Source organism: Aethalodelphis obliquidens, unplaced genomic scaffold (genome assembly GCF_003676395.1).
Source record: "Aethalodelphis obliquidens isolate GAN/ISIS:26980383/991018 unplaced genomic scaffold, ASM367639v1 scaffold54, whole genome shotgun sequence".
NCBI classification, from domain to species: Eukaryota; Metazoa; Chordata; class Mammalia; order Artiodactyla; family Delphinidae; genus Aethalodelphis; species Aethalodelphis obliquidens.
Window position 1 is genome coordinate 3,731,127 of NW_020837998.1, and position 20,871 is coordinate 3,751,997.

The 20,871-nt window shown below is 35.9% G+C and overlaps 1 long non-coding RNA gene across 1 annotated transcript in view; it reads left to right on the forward strand.

Annotated features, from left to right (window-relative positions):
- Nucleotides 1-16,260: 16,260 nt before the first annotated feature.
- Nucleotides 16,261-20,871, forward strand: part of LOC113609051 (uncharacterized) — a 30,942-nt gene continuing 26,331 nt past the window's right edge. The window contains exons 1-2 of the long non-coding RNA XR_003428485.1: nt 16,261-16,362; nt 17,099-17,184. This is a non-coding gene — a long non-coding RNA (uncharacterized LOC113609051). The remainder of the gene's footprint in view (nt 16,363-17,098; nt 17,185-20,871) is intronic.

The following is a 20,871-nucleotide window of genomic DNA, read 5'->3' on the forward strand; positions in this document are numbered from 1 at the left end:
GAAGTCTCATTAGGTCCCATTTGTTTATTTTTATTTCCATTTCTCTAGGAGGTGGGTCAAAAAGGTTCTTGCTGTGATTTATGTCATAGATTGTTCTGCCTATGTTTTCCTCTAAGAGTTTGTCAGTTTTGGGTCTTACACTTAGGTCCTTAATCTATTTTGAGCTTATTTTTGTGTATGGTGTTAGCGAGTGATCTAATCTCATACTTTTACATGTACCTGTCCAGTTTCTCAGCACCACTTATTGAAGAAGCTGTCCTTTCTCCACTGTACGTTTCTGCCTCCTTTATCAAAGATAAGGTGACCATATGTGCCTGGGTTTATCTCTGGGATTTTTATCCTGTTCCATTGATCTATCTTTCTGCTTTTGTGCCAGTGCCATACTGTCTTGATTACTGTAGCTTTGTAGTATAGTCTGAAGTCAGGGAGCCTGATTCCTCAAGCTCGGTTTTTCATTCTCAAGATTGTTTTGGCTATTCAGGGTCTTTTGTGTTTCCATGCAAATTGTGAAATTTCTTGTTCTAGTCCTGTGAAAAATGCCAGTGGTAGTTTGATATGGATTGCATTGAATCTGTAGATTGCTTTGAGTAGTACAGTCCTTTTCACAATGTTGATTCTTCGAATCCAAGAACATGATATGTTTCTCCATCTATTTGTATCATCTTTAATTTCTTTCATCAGTTTGTTATAATTTTCTGCAAGTAGGTCTTTTCTCTGCTTAGGTAGGTTTATTCCTAGATATTTTATTCTTTATGTTGCAATGGTAAATGAGAGTGTTTTCTTGATTTCACTTTCTGATTTTTCATCATTAGTGTATAGGAATGACAGAGATTTCTGTGCATTAATTTTGTATCCTGCTACTTTACCAAATTCATTGATTAGCTCTAGTAGTTTTCTGGTAGCATCTTGAGGATTCTCTATGTATAGTATCATGTCATCTGCAAACAGTGACTGTTTTACTTCTTCTTTTCCGATTTGGATTCCTTTTATTTCCTTTTCTTCTCTGGTTGCTGTGGCTAAAACTTCCAAAACTATGTTGAATAAGAGTGGTGAGAGTGGGCAACCTTGTCTTGTTCCTGATCTTAGTGGAAATGCTTTCAGTTTTACACCATTGAGGATGACATTGGCTGTGGGTTTTTCATATATGGCCTTTATTCTGTTGGGGAAAGTTTGCTCTATGCCTACTTTCTGCAGGGTTTTTATCATAAATGGGTGTTGAATTTTATCAAAAGCTTTCTCTGCATCTATTGAGGTGACCATATGTTTTTTCTCCTTCAATTTGTTAATATGATGTATCACATTGATAGATTTGCATATATTGAAGAATCCTTGCATTCCTGGAATAAACCCCACTTGATCATGGTGTATGATCCTTTTAATGTGCTGTTGGATTCTGTTTGCTAGTATTTTGTTGAGGATTTTTGCATCTATGTTTATCAGTGATATTGGCCTGTAGTTTTCTTTATTTGTGACTTCTTTGTCTGGTTTTGGTATCAGGGTGATGACGGCCTCGTAGAATGAGTAGGGGAGTGTTCCTCCCTCTGCTATATTTTGGAAGAGTTTGAGAAGGATAGGTGTTAACTCTTCTCTAAATGTTTGATAGAATTCGCCTATGAAGCCATCTTGTCCTGGGCTTTTGTCTGTTGGAAGATTTTTAGTCATAGTTTCAGTTTTAGTGCTTGTCTTTGGTCTGGTCATATTTTCTATTTCTTCCTGATTCAGTCTAGGCAGGTTGTGCATTTCTAAGAATTTGTCCATTTCTTCCAGGTTGTCATTTTATTGGCATAGAGTTGCTTGTAGTAATCTCTCATGAACTTCTGTATTTCTGCAGTGACAGTTGCTACTTCTTTTTCATTTCTATTTTTATTTATTTGAGTCTTCTCCCTTATTTTCTTGATGAGTCTGGCTAATTGTTTATCAATTTTGTTTATCTATTCCAAGAACCAGGTTTTAGTTTTATTGATCTTTGCTATCATTTCCTTCATATCTTTTTAATTTATTTCTGATCTGATTTTTATGATTTCTTTCCTTCTGCTAACTTTTTTTTTTTCTTCTTTCTCTAATTGCCTAGGTGCAAGGTTAGGCTTTTTATTCAAGGTATTCCCTGTTTCTTAAGGTAGGATTGTATTGCTATAAAATTCCCTCTTAGAACTGCTTTTGCTGCATCCCATAGTTTTTGGCTCGTCCTGTCTCCACTGTCATTTGTTTCTACGTGTTTTTCAATTTCCTCTTTGATTTCTTCAGTGATCACTTCATTATTAAGTAGTGTATTGTTTAGCCTCCATATGTTTGTATGTTTTACAGATCTTTTCCTGTAATTGATATCTAGTCTCATACCGTTGTGGTCGGAAAAGATACTTGATACAATTGCAATTTTCTTAAATTTACCAAGGCTTGATTTGTGACCCAAGATATGACCTATCCTGGAAAATGTTCCATGAGCACTTGAGAAAAATGTGTATTCTGTTGTTTTTGGATGGAATGTCCTATAAATATCAATGAAGTCAATCTTGTTTAATGTATCTTTTAAAGCTGGTGTTTCCTTATTTATTTTCATTTTGTATGATCTGTCCATTGATGAAAGTGGGGTGTTAAAGTACTTTACTATGAATTTGTTACTGTTGATTTCCCCTTTTCTAGCTGTTAGTATTTGCCTTATGTATTGACGTGCTCCTATGTTGGGTGCATAAATATTTACAATTGTTATATCTTCTCCTTGGATCAATCCCTTGATCATTATGTAGTGTCCTTCTTTGTCTCTTCTAATAGTCTTTATTTTAAAGTCTATTTTGTCTGATATGAGAATTGCTACTCCAGCTTTCTTTTGGTTTCCATTTGCATGGAATATCTTTTTCCATCCCCTTACTTTCAGTCTGTATGTGTCTCTAGGTCTGGAGTGGGTCTCTTGTACACAGCATATATATGGTTCTTGTATTTGTATTCATTCTGCCAATCTGTGTCTTTTGGTGGGAGCATTTAGTCCATTTACATTTAAGGTAATTATCGATATGTATGTCCTCATTCCCATTTTCTCAATTGTTTTGGGCTTGTTATTTTAGGTCTTTTCCTTCTCTTGTGTTTCTTGCCTAGAGAAGTTCCTCTAGCATTTGCTGTAAAGCTGGTTTGGTGGTGCTGAACTCTCTCAGCTTTTGCTTGTCTGTAAAGATTTTAAATTCTCCATCAAATCTGAATGAGATCCTTGCTGGGTAGAGTATACTTGGTTGCAAGCTTTTCTCCTTCATCACTTTAAATATGTCCTGCCAGTGCCTTCTGGCTTGCACAGTTTCTGCTGAAAGATCAGCTGTTAAACTTATGGGCATTCCCTTGTGTGTTATTTGTTGTTATTCCCTTTCTGCTTTTAATATGTTTTCCTTGTATTTAATTTTTGACAGTTTCATTAATATGTGTCTTGGCATATTTCTCCTTGGAATTGTCCTGTATTGGACTCTCTGTGCTTCCTGGACTTGATTAACTATTTCCTTTCCCATATTATGGAAGTTTTCAACTATAAGCTCTTCAAATATTTTCTCAGTCCCTTTCTTTTTCTCTTCTTCTTCTGGAACCCCTATCATTTGAATGTTGGTGCGTTTAATATTGTCTCTGAAGTCTCTGAGACTGTCCTCAGTTCTTTTCATTCTTTTTTCTTTATTCTGCTTGCAGTAGTTATTTCCACTATTTTATCTTCCATGTCACTTATCCTTTCTTCTGCCTCAGTTATTCTACTATTGATCCCATTAGAGTATTTTAATTTCATTTATTGTGTTGTTCATCATTGCTTGTTTCATCTTTAGTTCTTCCAGGTCCTTGTTAAATGTTTCTTGCTTTTTGTCTATTATATTTCAAAGATTTTGGATCATCTTTACTATCATTATCCTGTATTATTTTTCAGGTCGACTGCCTATTTCCTCTTCATTTGTTAGGTCTGGTGAGTTTTTATCTTTCTCCTTCATCTGCTGTGTGTTTTTATGTCTTCTCATTTTGTTTATCTTACTGTGTTTGGGGTCTCCTTTTTGCAGGCTGCTGGTTTGTTTTTCCTGTTGTTTTTGGTGTCTGTCTTCCATGGCTAAAGTTTGTTCAGTAGGTTGTGTAGACTTCCCGGTGGAGGGGACTAGTGCTTGTGTTCTGGTGGATTAGGCTGGATCCTGTCTTTCTGGTGGGCAGTTCCATGTCTGGTCCTGTGTTTTGGGGTTTCTGTGGCCTTATTATGATCTTAGGCAGCCTCTCTGCTAATGGTTGTGGTTGTGCTTCTGTCTTGCTTGTTGTTTGGCATAGGGTGTCCAGCACTGTACCTTGCTGGTCGTTGAGTGAAGTGGCTGTTGGTGTTGAGATGGAGATCTCTGGGAGAATTTCACCATTTGATATTATGTGGAGCTGGGAGGTCTCTTTTGGACCAGTGTCCTGTAGTTGGCTCTCCCACCTCAAAGGCACAGCACTGACTCCTGGCTAAGGTACCAAGAGCCTTTCATCCACACAGCTCATAATAAAAGGGAGAAAAAGTAGAAAGAAAGAAAGAAAGAAAGAAAGAGAGAAAGAAAAAAGAAAGAAAGAAAGAAAGAAAGAAAGAGAGGAGGGAGGGAAAGAGGGGGTGAGGGAGGGTGGGAGGTAGAGGGAAGGAAGGAAAGAAAGAAATAATGAAGGAAGATTAAAAAAATAAAGTAAGATAAAATAAAATAAAGTTATTGAAATAAAAAATAATTATTAAGAAAAAAATATTTTTTTAAAGAAAAAAAAAAAAAAACAGCGGATAGAACCCTAGGACAAATAGTGGAAGCAAAGCTATATAGGCAAAATCTCACACAGAAGCATACACATACACAGTCACAAAAAGAGGAAAAGTGAAAAAAAATCATAAATCTTGCTCTCAATTCCACCTCCGCAATTTGAGATTCTTTGTTGTCTATTCATGTATTCCATAGATGCAGGGTACATCAAGCTGATTGTGGAGCTTTAATCCACTGCTTCTGAGGCTGCTGGGAGAGAATTCCTTTTCTCTTCTTTTTTATCACAGCTCCCAGGGCTTAGATTTGGATTTAGACCTGCCTCTGAGTGTAGGTCGCTGGAGGGCATCTTTTCTTTGCTCAGACAGGACAGGGTTAAAGGAGCAACTGCTTTGGGGACTCTGGCTCACTCAGGCCGAGAGGATGGAAGGATATGGGGTGGGGCGAGCCTGTGGTGGCAGAGGCTGGTGTAATGTTTTACCAGCCTGAGGAGTGCAGTGCGTTCTCTCAGGGTAGTTTTCCCTGAATCCCAGGACCCTGGCAGTGGTGAGCTGCACAGGCTCCCCAGAAGGGGGTTGTGGAAAGTGATATGTGCTCCCACACAGGCTTCTTGGTGGTGGAAGCAGCAGCCTTAGCATCTCATGCTTGTCTCTGGGGACCGTGCTTTTAGCCGCAGCTCACACCTGTCTCTGGAGCTACTTTAAGCAGCACTCTTAATACCCTCTCCTTGTGCACCAGGAAACAAAGAGGGAAGAAAAAGTCTCTTGCCTCTTTGGCAGGTCCAGACGTTTCCCTGGACTCCCTCCCAGCTATCTGTGGCATGCTAACCCCCTGCAGGCTGTGTTCATGCCGCCAACCCTAGTCCTTTCCCTGCGCTCCGACCGAAGCCCGAGCCACAGCTGCCAGCCCCGCCCACCCAGGCGGGTGAGCAGACAAGCCTCTCGGGCTGGTAAGTGCCGGTCAGCACCGATCCTCTGTGCGGGAATCTCCCTGCTTTGCCCTCCGTACCCCTGTTGCTGTGCTCTCGTCCGCGGCTCTGAAACTCTCCCTTCCACCTCCCGCAGTCTGCCCATGAAGGGGCTTCCTAGTGTGTGGAAACCTTTCCTCCTTCACAGCTCCCTCCCACTGGTGCAGGTCCCCTCCTTATCCTTTTGTCTCTGTTTATTCTTTTTTCTTTTGCCCTACCCAGGTACATGGGGAGTTTCTTGCCTTTTGGGAGGTCTGAGGTCTTCTGCCAGTGTTCAGTAGGTGTTCTGTAGGAGTTGTTCCACGTGTAGATATATTTCTGGTGTATCTGTGGGGAGGAAGGTGATCTCCACATCTTACTCTTCCACCATCTTCCCCCTTGAGTTATTTTTGTGTATGGTGCTAGGAAGTGTTCTAATTTCATTCTTTTACATGTGGTTGTCCAGTTTTCCCAGCACCAGTTATTGAAGAGACTGTCTCTTCTCCATTGTATATACTTGCCTCCTTTTTCATAGATTAGTTGACCATAGGTGTGTGGGTTTACCTCTGAGATTTCTATCCTGTTCCATTGATCTATATTTCTGTTTTTGTTCCAGTACAATATTGTCTTGATTACTGTAGCTTTGTTTTATAGTCTGAAGTGAAGGAGTCTGATTCCTCCAGCAAAGGTTTTATCCCTCAAGATTTCTTTGGCTATTTGGAGTCTTTTGTGTCTCCATGCAAATTTTAAGATTTTGGGGTCTAGTTCTGTTTAAAAAAAATGTCATTGGTGATTTGATAGGGATTGCATTGAATCTGTTGTTTGCTTTGTGTAGTATGGTCATTTTCACAGTTCTGATTCTTCCAGTCCAAGAACATGGTATATCTCTCCATCTGTTTGTGTCATCCTTAGTTTCTTTCAACAGTGTCTTATAGTTTTTTGAGTACAGTTCTTTCACCTCTTTAGGTATGTTTATTCCTAGGTATTTTATTCTTTTTGTTACAGTGGTGAACGGGATTGTTTCATTAATTTCTCTTTCTGATCATTCATTTTTATTGTATAGGAATGCAAGGGATTTCTGTGCATTAATTTTGTATCCTGCTACTTTAACAAATTCATTGATTAGCTATAGTAGTGTTCTGGTGGCATTTTTAGGATTACCTACGTATATTCTGTCATGTCATCTGCAGGTGATGACAGTTTTACTTCTTCTTTCCCAATTTGGATTCCATTTATTTCTTTTTCTTCTGATTGTTGTGGCTAGGACTTCCAAAACTATGTTGAATAATAGTGGTGAGAGTGAATATCCTTGTCTTTTTCCTGATCTTAGAGGAAATGCTTTCTGTTTTTCACCATTAAGAATGATGTTGACTGTAGATTTGTCATATATGGCCTTTATTATGTTGAAGTAGTTTCCATCTATGCCCACTTTCTGGGGAGTTTTTACCATAAATTGGTGTTGAAATTTGTCAACAGCTTTTTCTGCTTCTATTAAGATGGTCATATGTTTTTATTCTTCAATTTGTTAATATAGTATACCACATTGAATGATTTTCATATATTGAAGGATCCTTGCATCCCTGAGATAAATCCCACTTGATCATGGTGTATGACCCTTTTAATGTGTTGTTGGGTTCTGTTTCCTATTATTTTGTTGAGGAATTTTGCATCAATATTCATTAGTGATATTGCTCTGTAATTTTCTTTTTGCATATCTTTTTCTGGTTTTGGTACCAGGGAGATGGTGGCTTTGTAAAATAAATTTGGGAGTGTTCCTTCCTCTGCAATTTTTTGGAAGAGTTTGAGAAGGATGGGTGTTAGCTCTTCTCCAAATATTTGATAGAATTCATCTGTGAAGCCATCTGGTCCTGGATTTTGTTGGAAGATTTTTCATCACAGTTTCAATTTCATTACTTGAGATTTGTCTTTTCATGTTTTCTATTTCTTCCTGGTTCAGTCTTGGAAGGTTATACTTTTCTAATAACTTGTCCATTTCTTCCAGGTTGTCCATTTTATTGGCATAGAGTTCTTTGTAGTAGTCTCTTATGATGCTTTTTATTTCTGTGTTGTCCATTGTAACTTCTCCTTTTTCATTTCTAATTTTATTGTTTTGATTCCTCTCTGTCTTTTTCTTGATAACTCTGGCTAAAGGTTTATCAATTTTGTTTATCTTCTCAAAGAACTAGCTTCTGGTTTTATTGATCTTTGCTATTGTTTTCTTTGTTTCTATTTCATTTATTTCTGCTCTGATTGTTATGATTTCTTTCATTCTACTAACTTTGGGTTTTGTTTGTTTTTCTTTCTCTAGTTCCTTTAGGTGTAAGGTTAGATTGTTCATTTGAGATCTTTCTTGTTTCTTGAAGTAGGATTGCATTGCTGTAAACTTCCTTCTTAGAACTGCTCTTGCTGCATTTCCTAACTTTTGGATTCTCGTGTTTTCTTTGTCATTTGTTTCTATGTATTTTTTGATTTCCTCTTCGATTTATTCAGTGGTCTCTTGATTATTTAGTAACATATTGTTTTTCTTTAAACATCTTTATTGGATTATAATTGCTTTAAAATGGTGTGTTAGTTTCTGCTTTATAAAAATAGTTTCAGTAACGTATTGTTTAGCTTCCATGTGTTTGTGTTTTGTATGTTTCTTTTTCCTTAATTGATGTCTAATCCCATAGCGTTGTGGTAAGAAAATATGCTTGATATGATTTCAATTTTCTTAAATTTACAGAGGCTTGATTTGTGACCCAAATGTGATTTATCTTGGAGAATGTTCCATGTGCACTTGAGAGGATAGTGTAATCTGCTGTTTTCAGATGAATGTCCTATAAATATCAATTAAATGTATCAGGTCCATTATGACATTTATGGCTGTGTTTCCTTATTTCTTTTCTGTCTGGATGATCTGTCCATTAGTGTAAGTGAGGTGTTAAAGTACCACACTATTATTGTGTTACTGTTGATTTCCTCTTTTATAGCTGTTAGCATTTGCCTTATGTATTGTGGTGCTCTTATGTTGAGTGCATATATATTTATAATTGTTATATCTTCTTCTTGGATTGATCCCTTGATCATTATGTAGTGTCCTTCTTTTTGTCTTGTAACATTCTTTATTTTAAAGTCTATTTTATCTGATAGGAGTATTGCTACTCCAACTCTCTTTTGATTTCCATTTGCATGGAATATGTTTTTCCATCCCCTCACTTTCAGTCTGTATGTGTCCCTAGGTCTGAAGTGGGTCTCTTGTAGCCAGTATATATATGGGTGTTGTTTCTGTATCCATTCAGCAAGCCTGTGTCTTTTGATTGGAGCATTTAATCCATTCACATTTAAGGTAATTATCAATATGTATATTCCTATTACCATTTTCTTAATTGTTTTGGGTTTGTTATTGTAGGTCTTTTCCTTCTCTTGCATTTCCTGCCTAGAGAAGTTCCTTTAGCATTTGTTGTAAAGCTGGTTTGGTTGTGCTGAATTATCTTAGCTGTTGCTTGTCTGTAAAGCTGTTGATTTCTCCATCAAATCTGAATGATATCCTTTCTGGGTAGAGTAATCTTGGTTGTAGGTTCTTCCCTTTCATCACTTTAAATATATCTGGCCACTCCCTTCTGGTATGTAGAGTTTCTGCTGAGAAATCAGCTCTTAACCTTCTGGGAGTTCCCTTGTATGTTATTTGTCATTTTTGTTTTATTGCTTTTAATATTTCTTCTTTGTCTTTAATTTTTGTCAAGTTGATTACTATGTGTCTCAGCATGTTTCTCCTTGGGTTTATCCTGACTGTGACTCTCTGCACTTCCTGGACTTGTGTGGCTATTTTGTTTCCCATGTTAGGGATGTTTTCAACTATAATCTCTTCAAATATTTTCTCAGGTCCTTTCTCTCTCTCTTCTTCTCAGAGCCCTATAATGTGAATGTTGGTGCATGTAATGTTGTCCCAGAAGTCTCTTAGGATGTATTCATTTCTTTTCATCCTTTATTCTTTATTTTGTTCTGTGACAGTGAGTCACACCATTCTGTCTTCTAGGTCACTTATCCATTCTTCTGCCTCAGTTATTCTGCTATTGATTCTTTCTAGTGTATATTTCATTTCAGTTATTGTATTTCTCATCTCTGTTTTTTTGTTATTAATTCTTCTAGCTGTTTGTTCTTTAATTCTTCTACATCTTAGTTAAACATTTCTTGCATCTTCTCTATAGTTGCCTCCATTCTTTTTCCAAGGTCCTGGATCATCTTCACTATCATTATTCTGAATTTTTTTTTTTTGTGGAAGGTTGCCTGTCTCCATTTCATTTCATTGTTTTTCTGGGTTTTTTAATCTTTTTCCTTCATCGGATACATAGCCCTCTGCCTTTTCATTTTGTCTATGTTTCTGTGAATGTTGTTTTTGTTCCACAGGCTTCAGGATTGTAGTTCTTCTTGCTTCTGCTCTCTGCTCTCTATCAGAAACAACTTTAGACCCTATCAGTCTGGAGATGGCACCAGAGGAATCTACATAACAAATTTACTCACTAGCCTTTGTCTTTTTCCTTGGAAGCCTAAAACTGTGTTTCTTTTTTCTGCCATTTCTCTACAAATTTATTGTTATGTGTTGAAGATGCTGTATAAGCCACAGTTGCAAGCCCCTTTTTAAGTTTTTCATTTCCCCATGGGTATCTTCCAGGTATACATGACTTATATCATGTTCATAAACTTCTGTTTGTTTTTCTTTTGTTAATCTTTCTTTTATTGCAGTGGTTTCAGCCAAGAACTCTGACAGGTAGATGGAAAATTACTTTACCCTTCTCTACAAGTTCCAACTTGTCCAGTGTGTTCATGGATTTACTATGCAAGCACTGGGGTGGCCAAAGACAGTGACTGAACCTGCACTAGAAAAGTCATGGCCCCATATATTTTCTATGTGCCTCTTTGGCAGTAGATGCCCTGATGAATATTAAAATAAGACCCAAGTATCCTTGCACTTCATGGCCATTCATATTTGTGCATTCATATGCTTCTTCCTCAAATCTTCCAATTTTTCTCCTTGCAGGTCTGTGTATACTCAACTAAGACTTTCATTACTGTCTCGGAATCCATGTTTATCTATATCTCAGACTATTTTTTCTTCCATTTAAAGTAAACTATCAAGTGGACTGTTTGAGTTTCAATTTACTGATAGGATTTTCTTTCACCACTGCTCAGGCCACCCTGACTGGGTCTATAAGGAAGTGGAAATTTACTTTTCTGTAACAAGAACATCTTCAATCCATCTGTTTCAATCTTTATCTTGTCCTTAAAAATATGTCTATACAGTAGGTTATCTTTTATCAAAGATTACTAAAGCATTCACATGTAAACTGTGTTCACCAAGGTAAAATAAATATTTAGCCTCTTCTGAATATTCTTTAAATAAAAAAAATCTTAAATGTGAAGGCATTTGAATATAGAAGACAAAATCTAATAAAGTGTTTGGCATTGAGAAGTGAAGTATATAAAAACAAACTCAAATATATTAATTCAGAATCATTGAGGATAGGTTTAGGAAGTAATGTGAACAAATCCAAACCTAAACCACGGAAATAATAATGAGATCAGCTGAAGGTATGCTTATTGTATGATAGATTGAATTGATAAACTACCCTATTCATTAGAGTACAGTGTTATTCCATATTTCACTTAAAAAGGCAATGCATTGCTATAGAAAGTAAGAGCATAAAAAAGGATTGTAGATTATCACCTCTCAGTATTCATACTCAAGACCAATTTAACAGGTTATAGATACTAATTCCACAAATCAGTGACTTGTTATAAGGATTTTATTTCTCTCAAAGTAGTAAGTCACACTTATCCTGCTTAAACCGTCCTTTCATGTTATGCTATTAAAAAATAAACTGAGACATTATTACATTAGCTGAGATGGAAATCCAACTGTAAGCTCCTCCTCCTACTGATAAACTCAGAAGACTGATTATACAATTACTATTGATCATCGTTATTGAAAAATGAAACACAAAAATCAAACAAAACAAGAATAAAACTCAGTATGATTTGAAGGGCTCATTATTCATGTCTATATTGTACTATCAGAGAACTTTGGCCAATTCTTTTCATTTTATTGAAGTTTCATTGATTTATAACATTATGTTAGTTTCAGGTGTATAGCACATCATTTCAGTGTTTTTGCAGATTATACTCCATTATAGGTTATTGCAAGATAATGACTATAATTCTCTGTGCAATGAAGTATATCATTGTTGCTTATTTATTTATATATATAAGAGTTTATTTCTGTTAATCCTGTACCCATAATTTGTCCCTCCCTCCTTCCATCTCCCTTTTGGTAACCATAAGTTTGTTTTCTATGCCTGTGAGTATATATCTCTTTTTCATATACATTCATTTGTATTATATTTTAGACTCCTTCTCTAAGTGATATAATACAGTATTTGTCTTTGTCTGACTTATTTCACTAACCATAATATTCTCTAGGTCCATCCACATTCCTGCAAATGGCAGAATTTTATTCTTTCTATGGCTGAGTAATATTTCTTTGTGTGTGTGTGTGTGTGTGTGTGTGTGTGTACATGCCACATTTTCTTAATCCAATCATCTGTTGATGGGCATTTGGGCCACTTCCATATTTTGGCTATTGTAACAGTGCTGCCATGAACATTGGGGTGCATGTGTCTTTATGAATTAGGGCTTTTGTTTTTTTCTGCATATATATCCAGGAGTGGAATTGCTGCATCATATGGTAGTTTTATTTTTAGGATTTTGAGGAAATTTCTTTACTGTTTTCCACAGTGGATACATCAATTTACATTTCCACCAACAGTGTACAGCATTCCCATTTCTCCACATCCTCTCCAGCATTTGTTATTTGTAAACATTTTTAGTGATAGTCATTATGACAGGTGTGAGGTGGTAACTTACTGTTGTTTTGATATACATGTCTCTAATAATTAGTGATGTTGAGCATCTTTTCATGTGCCTGTTTGCCATCTGTATATCTTCTTTGGAAAAACTGTCTATTCAAGTCTTCTGCCTATTTTTTGATTAGGTTGTTTGTTTTTTTCTTGATATTGAGTTGTATGAGCTGTTTACATATTTTGGATATTACTCCCTTATTGATTGTATATTTGAAAATATTTTCTCCAAATCAGTAGGGTTCCTTTTTGCTCTTCTGATGGTTTCCTTTCCTGGGCAAAAGATTTTAAGGTTAAAGCTAATTGTTTATTTTCCATGTGTTTGTTCTTGTCCTGTTTTCCTTTGTGTAGTTGATTTCTAGTTTCATACCTTGTGGTTGGAAAAAATGTTTGATATAATTTATACCCTCTTACATTTGTTGAGGCTTTTTTGGTGACCTTATATGTGATCTATCCTGGAGAATATTCTATGTGCACTTGAAAAGAATGTGTATTCTGCTGTTTTGGTTGGAATGTCCTATAGCTATCAATTAAGTCCAGCTGGTCTAATGTGCCATTTAAGACCACTGTTGCCTTATTGATGTTCTGTCTGAGCTCATCTATCCATTGATGTTAGTTGAGTGTTAAAATCCTGTACTATTATTGTATTATTGTCAATTTTGCCCTTTATGTCTGTTAGTATTTTCTTTATATATTTATTTGCTCCTGTATTGGGTGTGTATATGCTAATGAGTGAGATATCCTCTCCTTCAATTGATTCCTTTATTATTATACATTACCCTTTTTGTCTTTTGACATAGCTTTTGTTTCAAAGTTTATTTTGTCTGATATGAATATTGCTACCCCTGCTTTCTTGTTATTTCCATTTGCATGACATATCTTTTTCCATCCTGACACTTTCATTCTGTGTGTCTTTAGCCCTGAAGTGTATCTCTTGTAGGAAGCATATTGAAGGCTCTTGTTTCTTTATCCAATCAATCACACTGTGTCTTTTGATGAGAGCATTTAACCATTAACATTTGAAGTAATTATTAATAGGAATGTACTTATTGACATTTTATTACTTGTTTTCCAGTTGTTTATGTAGTTCTTCTCTGTTTACTTCTTCTTTTTGTTTCTCCCATTGTGGTTTGATTATTTTGTTTTGTAGCATGCTTGGGTTCCTTTCTTTTTGTTTTTTGTATATCTATTGTAAGTTTTTGATCTATGGTTACCATAAGGTTCATATATGTTGACCTATAATTATATCTATTCGTTTTAAACTGATTGTCTTTAAGTTCAAACACATTCTAAGAGCTCAACAGTTTTTACTCCCCTCTTCCACACTTTGTGTTTTTGATGTTATATTTTATATCTCCATGCTTATCCTTTTACTGTTTATTATAGCATTATTTGCTTTTACATTTTCTTTGTCTTTAAATTTACATACTGGCTTAGTTAAGTGATCTTTAATTCTATGTTTTTGTCTTTCCTGTCAGGATTTTCCTTTTCCTATATATTCTTACTTCTTTTCCATTTAATGAAGATCCTTCAACATTTCTTTTATCATATGTTTACTTTACTTATTGAATTACTTTAGTTTTTGTTTGCCTGAGAAGTTCTTTATCTCTCTATTCTAAGTAATAATCTTGCTGGGTGGAATATCCTAGGTTTCAGGTTTTTCTGTTTCAGCACTTTGAATAAATTATGCCATTCTCACCTAGCCTGCAAATATTTTGCAGAGAAATCAGCTGATAGCCTTATGGGGATTCCTTTGTATATGAATCTTTGTTTTTTTCTTGATGCCTTTAGAATTCTCTATCTTTAAATTTTGCCATTTTCATCATGATATGTCTTGGTGTGGGTCTATTTGGGTTCATCTTATTTAGGACCCTCTGTGCTTCCTGTACCTGGATATCTATTTACTTCTTTAGGTTTGGAAAGTTTTCATCCATAATTTTTCAAATACATTTTCAATACCCTTCTCTCTCTCTTCTCCATATGGGACCCCTATATTGTGAATGTTGGCAATTTTGATGTTATCCCAGAGATCTTGTATGTTGCACTTGATTTTCTTTTAAATTTGTCTTTCTGTGTGCTGTTCTGTTTGGGTGATTTCCAGTATTATGTCTTCCAGATCACTTATGTGTTCTTCTGTGTCATTTTGTCTGCTATTCATTGCTTCTTGAGTGCTTTTTGTCTTGATATTAAATTATTTATTTTTGTTCATGTCTTCTCTATATTTTCTAGTTCCTTGTTAAAAAGATCTGTTTAGATCAATTCTTTTCCCTAACTCAGTTAGCATTTTTGTTACCAATATTTTGAATGATTTATCTGGTATCTGTTTTTGTTTTATTATTTATTTTTCAGGGCTTTTCTTATGCTCTTTCAATTGAGAGTAGTTCCTCTGCCCTTTCATTTTTCTTAATTTTCTCTGTCTCTATGAATTTAGGTAAAACAGTTACCTATTGTGGTCTTGAAGCAATGTTCTTGGGTGGGAGCACCCCTAAGTAGAATGTGTGTGACCAGTGCTTTTGGTGAGAGGGCTGGATTTGATGTGGATGTCAGTCACATCTTTCCTCAGGGTGTGCTGGTCATTATCACCTTGGTAGGGAGTGTGGCTTGAAATAGAGGAGCTAGAGCCTGCACAGGATGTGAGGCAGGACTTTGTCTCTGGTCAGTGGCCATCACCACCCTGTCAGGCAGTAGTGGGAATTCTGCCAGTCCTTCTGCCATGATCTTCCTCTCTTTGGCCAATTCTTAATATAATCTTCTTCATACAATTATAGCAAAGATACAAAATGATGCACCAAAGGGAACTTTAAAAACACCCTCTTACAGTATGTAAGCTCCCCTAATGTAGAGCTGGTTATTTTTAGATTTCTGTTAAAACTGTAAGAAAGGAAACTGCAGATGGAAGTTAGAACAAAATTGTGGGTCCATTCAATTTATCTGGATGGCACTTTGCTAAAGTTGCAGACATTATATAAATCTGCACATGTTTGTACTGGGTCAGGTCTGGAGAACTGGCCCTAATTAAAAAGAGTAAATACTTCTACTTCATGATATTTTCAAGAACAATTGGCTCTTTCTAAGCCTTTAAAATATCACCACAGAGTGAGGAATTTTATACATATTTTTGTTATGGGTATATGTTCCTATTACAATTTGAGAAGTGGGAATTTGAGAAGAAAGACCTCTAATTTGATTCTCCAATGTTCAGATAACTTTTACTAGTAAATTGCATTTTTAAAAAGCTACAGATAATTACTGGGAGCATGATTATCTATACACTAATCAAATATGAAAATGCAAGTTATTTCATTGGCCACAGAGTAAATTACTCAGTAACTCCTTAAGGTAATCTGACAAGGTGCCATATCCATTGTCCTTTTTGTAAATATTGTGCTGCCTATAAGTTCGAATCTTTGAGACTGAGTCACAAAAACTATTCTCATTGTGAATACCTCAATCTGTACTTGGCCTGGGAAAAGCATTCTCCATTGCAGTAAAGCACTTAGGCTTGCTTTTTGGAACCAGAGCTTCATTTCCATACCTACATCTTCCTTAATCCTCCTCAATCAAAACTCTCACGACTTTAAAGTACATGTTAGAAATAAAGCAATCTAATAAAATGATTTCAAACTCAGAATTTGTCTTTATGTTTCTTTGCGAGGAATACTTGTAATTTGAACTTTCTTTACCCAAAAGGATAATATTTTAGGTGAAAGTGTAAACATTTTGAAAGCTTATGGAGATTCTATGAGAAGAACAGAAATAGGAAGGATCAAAGTTTCTTCCAGCATCCTTAAAATCACTCCAGGTAAATAGCTACCTACTCTTCCAATATGAAAAATCTAATATGAATATGTTATAGTCATTATAACCATTCTTCAGGACAATCTTTAAAGTTCAAAGGAAAAAAGAACAGTGTTATCTATATGCGGGAAAAAATCCAGATGTCAGGATGGCAGGAAGGCAGAGTGCAAAGACAAATCAATTGTGAGGCTAACAAAGCTTAACCTTCAGGGCCTCTCACATGTGTAGGGCCATTCTAAAAACTTGACAGGGGCTGGAGTAATGTATTCATATGGTCATAAATTTTTGTGAAATTTGCAACAAACACACAAGCGTTATAACTTTAGTTTGTTAATATCTCTGTATTTTTCCACTTCCACTTGCCTTCCATCACACTTACCACCACGTGGCTGGCACGGGAGTGAAAATGGACAGCTTGGGAATCTTCTAAGGATAGTTGAATTGGTATAGTTTAGATTTAATAGGACTTATTTCTGAGATTCGAGGTCATTTTCATGCATGGTTAAATTGTTACCAACTGTCCTAATACAAGAATGGCTTTCAGAATATATCTACGTACAGTGAGCCAATGCACCTGGTGTCATAGCAGACCAAGGTGTTCTACAGTTATATGAACATATCCTACAGCACTGAAAGTGTAGGAGTAGTAGAGTAAGAAAACTAGTGAAATGCAAGAATATGTGTGATGTCACATGTTTGATGAATTCCAATGTACTTAATCAAGCCTTTTTGTATCTGAGGTATCTTGCCTGCATGAACTCTGTTGGTCCCAGATAAAATGGCAAGATGAGCATACTAAAATCTCAGGAAAAGGTAAATTTTGACTGTAAGTAATAAAGTTTTTGGATTTTTTGTTGTTGTTGATGTTGTTTTATTTTTTAATATATTTATTGGAGTATAATTGTGTTATGATGGTGTGTTAGTTTCTGCTTTATAACAAACTGAATCAGCTATACATATACATATATCCCCATATCACCTCCCTCTTGCATCTTCCTCCCAGCCTCCATATCCCACACCTCTAGGGGGTCACAAAGCACCGAGATGATCTCCCTGTGCTATGTGGCTGCTTCCCACTAGTTATCTATTTTACATTTGGTAGTATATATAAGTCAATGCCACTCTCTCACTTCATCCCAGCTTAACCTTCCCCCTCCCTGTGTCCTCAAGTGCATTCTCTACATCTGCATCTTTATTCCTGCTCTATCCCTATGTTCTTCATAACCGTTTTTTGTGTTTTTTTTTGTTTTTTGTGTTTCTTTTTTAGTTTCCATATATATGTGCTAGCATATGCTACTTGTTTTTCTCTTTCTGACTTACTTCACTCTGTATGACAGATTCTAGGTCCATCCACCTCATTAAAAATAACTCAATTGTGTTTTTTATTATGGCTGAGTAATATTCCATTGTATATATGTGCCACATCTTCTTTATCCATTCATCTGTCAATATCCATTAGGTTGCTTCCATGCCCTGGCTATTGTATACAGAGCTGCAATGAACATTGCAGCACATGAATCTTTTTGAATTACAGTTTTCTCAGGGTATATGCCCAGTACTGGGATTGCTGGGTCGTATGGTAGTTCTATTATTAGTTTTTTCAGGCACCTGCATATTGTTCTCCATAAAGGCTGTATCAATTTACGTTCCCAGCAACAGTGCAAGAGTGTTTCCTTTTCTCCACACCCTCTCCAGCATTTATTGTTTGTAGATTTTTTGATGATGGCCATTCTGACTGGTGTGTGGTGATACCTCATTGTAGTTTTGATTTGCATTTCTCTAATGAATAGTGTTGTTGAGCATTCTTTCATGTGTTTGTTGGCAATCTGTAAGTCTTTTTGGAGAAATGTCTCTTTAGGTCTTCTGCCCATTTTTCAATTGGGTTGTTTGTTTTTTTGATATTGATCTGCATGAACTGATTTTAAATTTTGGAGATTAATAATTTGGCAGTTGCTTCATTTGCAAATATTTTCTCCCATTTTGAGGATTGTCTTTTGGTCTTGTTTATGGTTTCCTTTGCTGTGCAAAAGCTTTTAAGTTTCATTAGGTCCCATTTGTTTATTTTTGTTTTTATTTCCATTTCTCTAGGAAGTGGGTCATAAAGGATCTTGCTGTGATATATGTCAGAGTGTTCTGCCTATGCTTTCCTCTAAGAGTTTGATAGTGTCTGGTCTTACATTTAGGTCTTTAAGCCATTTTGAGTTTATTTTTGTGTATGGTGTTAGGGAGTGATTTAATCTCATACTTTTACATGTAGCTGTCCAGTTTTCCCAGCACCACTCATTGAAAAGGTTGTCTTTTCTCCATTGTATATTCTTGCCTCCTTTATGAAAAATAAGGTGACCATATGTATGTGAGTTTATCTCTGGGCTTTCTATCCTGTTCCACTGATCTATATTTCTGTTTTTGTGCCAGTACCATACTCTCTTGATTACTGTATCTTTGTATTATATTCTGAAGTCAGGGAGACTGATTCCTCCAGCCTTGTTTTTCTTTCTCAAGATTGCTTTAGCTATTTGGGGTCTTTTGTGTTTCCATACAAATTGCGAAATTTTTTGTTCTATTTCTGTGAAAAATGCCATTGGTTGTTTGATAGAGATTGCATTGAATCTGTAGATTGCTTTGGGTAGTATAGTCATTTTCACAACATTGATTCTTCCAATCCAAGAGCATTGTATATTTCTCCATCTGTCTGCATCATCTTTAATTTATTTCGTCAGTGTCTTATAACTTTCTGCATACAGGTCTTTTGTCTCCTTAATTAAAATGGAGGAGGAAATCACATAAACTTAATGGATAAAGATATATTTCTTGCTCCTTTTGTATAAAATAATATTTGACACCATATATATATTATTTGACAATAATATAAATTTGTAACAGTACAATGAAAATTAAAAGACCTCAATAGAAGTTTCACCAAAATTGGCAATGATCCTAAAAGTTTACTTTGTGTTATCAAAAGTAAGTCTTAAAGCTGAAATAATGTTATAAAGTCTCAGTAATGTACAATTAATTTTTACCAACCATACTAGCAGAAGACTGGTTTGTGTTTCTAATCTCTGTATAGAAAATATTATCATTAAATTATTTCTATAGGAAGAGCCAATCAAATACTGTGGGTTTTTTTCCTGAATTTTGTGATGTTTGTGGTATTTGCAGCTTTTTAAAAATTTGTAATTTCTTATCTTTTTTTCTCAACCTATACAAGTAGTTACTTTCATATCTAATTTTTTTAAGTCATTTTGTATTCTTTTTCTTAAACTGGACCATGAAAATGTATTAATTTCAAGCCCCTCAAAATCTTGATCCTCCTTGGCAGAACTGCATACCAGAAGAAGAGATGAATTCTGACCTGGGTTTACTCTGTTGTTAACTTGCTTTTTGACCTTACCCAAGTTATTTAACTTAACTGGGTCTTCTTTACAATAGCTTAAAAGTCAGGCCATTGTTTTGAAGGATTCTTCTATTAATGCTGACATTGTAGAACTTTACCATAGCCTCAGTGTTCCTGGAAAACAATGAAGGTTAAAGGAATCCCCCCACCAAATTTTGTTTTGGAAAATGGCTTACTGCAAAGAACCACCCTTACCCATATAACTTAGATAAAACTCAGGGATGCTCCTTGTTCATCCTATGGCAAGGGTAGACTCAGACCCTCAAACTCCTCTTCTTTGCCTCTTAAATAATGATTAGCTGAATTATATTATCTATACAGATCAATCAAAACAAAATATTTTTTTTACCTAATCTTTGGTTAATATTCTCTCCTTCACTTTCTTTCAGGCCCTTGCACGTTGGCCGATATTCAGCCTTAGCCAGCATAAAGCCCCTCTTTTTGTTTTTTTTTTGGCTGCATTGGATCTTTGTTGCTGTGTGCAGGCTTTCTTTAGTTGTGGCGAGTCGGAGCTACTCTTCATTGCAGTGTGTGGGCCTCTCATTGTGGTGACTTCTCTTGTTGTGGAGCACGGGCTCTATGTGCACAGGCTCAGGAGTCGTGGCGCACGGGGATTAGTTGCTCCGCAGCATGTGGGCTCTTCCCAGACTAGGGATTGAACCCATGTCCTCTGCAATGGCAGGCAGATTCTTAACCACTGCTCCACGAGGGAGTCCTAAAGTCCCTCTTGAAAAGAGTCTGTCCTCATGTGCAATATTTTCTCATCTATTATCCAGTCATGCCACCCTTTCTTACCACTTGATCTACACCCAGTTAATTTTAACCTTGTTTACTCTTCTTTATAAAAAGAAATCTTCTTTCTGCCTGACTCATGAGTTTGCAGATCTTACAGTCACAACATCATCCCTATCACAGTAGTTCCCCCACCTTTCAATAATCTTTTTGAATAAAAGTCTCTCCTTATTCAGTCTGCATTTTTTTATTTGACAATGCAAAATATGTACCTTTTAAAGAGTTAGAGAAATGAAGCCAACATGTTATCTGTAAACCCCAAAATTCTACTCTTCCTGTGAGTGAAGCTACTGAATCAGTACACAGTACAGAAGCTCTTTCAAG